Source organism: Schistocerca cancellata, chromosome 5, assembly GCF_023864275.1.
Source record: "Schistocerca cancellata isolate TAMUIC-IGC-003103 chromosome 5, iqSchCanc2.1, whole genome shotgun sequence".
Lineage (NCBI taxonomy): Eukaryota > Metazoa > Arthropoda > Insecta > Orthoptera > Acrididae > Schistocerca > Schistocerca cancellata.
Genome location: NC_064630.1, coordinates 209,159,747 through 209,162,713, shown reverse-complemented (window position 1 = coordinate 209,162,713; position 2,967 = coordinate 209,159,747).

Genomic DNA, 2,967 nt, shown 5'->3' with positions numbered 1-2,967 from the left:
TCCAAACAAACGAAACGGGCCCCTCGAATACAAAGTCAGGAAGAGACACAGGAATTAGACAGGAAAAGATCATGCAGCCGGGAAATCGTTAAGAAATACCAGTCAGCGGAAACCCCAACGGCTGATGCCATCAGGATAAGGGCTCCTATTCAGAATGAGGGCGTTCATATGGACTCAGACAGTCACAGGAACACTATCGGGTTAAAGCCTTCCCCTTCTCTTCCGGATCCGACCATACTTTGGAAGGGAGATGCTGAGCAATAGTAAACATTTATATGCAGACTCACAAGCTGGCTACAGTCAATGTCTCCCGGAGAAAACCAGCGGTAGAGCTACAGTGTTTGAAAGATTATCTTTATCGTGCTGATATAAATGTTCGTATGTTACAAGAAGTTATAAGAACTAAAGTAGCGGATATAACAGCTTATGAAGGCATCATGAACATCAGAAATTAAGGAGGAACAGAGTGAAAGCCGGCATAGAAGTAACTTTTATCGGAATGGGATAGCTGAACTTCAAACGAACGTCGGGGCCTCCACCATACTTGCCGCAGGTTTTAGCTGCGTGTTGCGACGTGAAGACCAGACGCCTAATTTTAACTCGTGCCAAGAGCTACAAACATTGATGAATAAACTGGAACTGCAAAACACCTGGACTTACTTGAATCCCCAACTTATTGACTGTACTTACGTCCGCAGTCCGTCAGCAAGCAGGTTAGGTGGAATCTATGTTAGTAAAGATTCATGCGCAATATCGATGTTTCTGAGATATGGCCCATAAACTTCCCTGACCATTGTGCATACGATGTTTCATTCGGTACATCCGACAAAGACTTTCCGTGGCCATGGGGTATGACATTTTTGCGTCTCATTATTGCAGGAAGCTGAATTCAAACAACAGACTAGACAAACTTGGCACAAATGCTTACGCTCCCAAACCAAATATCGCGGGCGAATAATTTGGTGGACCGAACACGCGAAACCAATAACTTGTAAAAGGATTATACAATGTCCAAAAGCCCAAGCATATTCGCGTAAAAAAACGGCTTAATATCTCTTCTCCTGTTTGCGAGGCCTTCATAAACAATCAGATGGTCTTTCAGCTAATGTAATCAAGCTGAAACGCGGTAAGTCGAAAATACGCAGCCTAGTCCGGCAGCATCTGGATTAGGCAAGACCGATCAAGGGCGATATTACTCAGAAACGTACGTCATTGTACCATGTAATAAGGGAGACACACAGTGGGAAGCAGAATATAATAACCGCAGATGGGGATGATGAAGAGCAACACATCATTCAGGTCGTCATAAAACAATATGTCTCGACATACTGTAGGGATCTCTAGGCTGCAATGGAAATAGATAGACTGGATGTTGATAATTTTTGCTTTTTGGGCCATCTTACTACAACTGATGTTCAGTAGTAGTCAGACAGTCTTAAAAGCAAAATTTGCCAGTATACCGTAATATTACACGCAACTGAGGAAGACAGGACTACAAAAGTTCAAGATTGTAAGATGGCAAGAACTATGCCCCTTACATGAAGTCGTTAAAGATCACCTAACTCACGTTGAGCGAACAGTAGGGCTGAACAAGAAATGACTGAGAAGAAACAATGCATATTGTAGAGGGTATAGTATGGATGTATTGGAATAATTAATGTAGGGTGACGTTTTTAAAGTAATTCACACGACATGAAAACTTTGTGGAAACGAGTCGATTTACTGGACGCTAGTTTACCCCAGAGAAACATTTAGAGTTGACTGTGGCCGGCTGGGGAACAGCGAAGGGAAGCGACAATAGGCAGCTTAGGGCGGCTCAAGTTCTGAGAAAGCAGTAACACAGCGCAGCCTCCAGCTGCCTTAAGATGAGTGACAGTGAGTCGGTGGTTGACCCCGCCTCAACGCTGGTGTACCAGGAAACAGACGTAAAGCTTGTACACCTGTTGATAAATGTCCATCATCCCGTTTTCTGTAAAACATGTGACAAAGCCGCGCAAAGCTACGGTGGAGCGGTCAACAGAGGTCAAAACATGCATGTTCGTGACTATAGCAACTTCACGCTGAATTCACGTTCCACAGAGCCTGAAATAATCAGGTGAAGAGCGACAGCATAAAAAAATATGCCGGCCTCTGATGGGAACGAAGGACCAAGGAATTTGAAGTACTCTCCTGGGAATCAGAATTCAGGAAATCTTGGTGTTTGTGCAGGCCTGGGGGGAGCTAAATAGAAGAAGTTGAGAGGAAGGGAAATTTTGTGGGAATTTGTTCACTTCCCAGAGCAGGCATTGGTCAGTGCTGATAAGCAACGCATAATTAACACGACTTGCGCTGCAATTGGTGTAAGTGATTTTGCTGGAGGGGAAACCGAGGCAAAGAGCAGTATGGCAGAAGTCTCAGTAGAGGTCTTCCGTGCCCAGCTTGTCTTGAGTGCGGACATGGCGTTCTTTATTCAGCTTGCCTGAGAAAGACTGAGCATATCTGCAGTTTAGGATTTAGCAAATGCAATGATTGAGCTTGGAGATAGAAAGTTTTGGTTGAGTTATGTACTGAGCTAGATAGCTAGAAGTGAATAGACGAGCACAGCCTTGCAGCACCACGAGGTCGGCCGACGTCCACACAACGACGCCGCTCCGCCACGGTGTATTCGGTGATATTGCGCCCGCTCCAGCTACTGATTAATTTGTTGGATCACATCTGCAAAGTTTCCATGAGGGTTTCATGGGCTGTGTGTTGTAGAATTCTTCTCCCACTTCGCATTACACCTGGGTCAGTCGATAGGAATTACTTTTGATTTATGACGCTTTACTCCACTCAAACGCAATTTATTACCACTGCCCGTTAGGAGAGTCATGTAATGTGATGATTGAAGGTCATGAGTTAAAATAATTCTGTGCTAATTGACTGCATCTGTTTTCAATCAAGCAGTTGAAATCCCAAGTCACATTCTTAATTAATTTTATGATCACA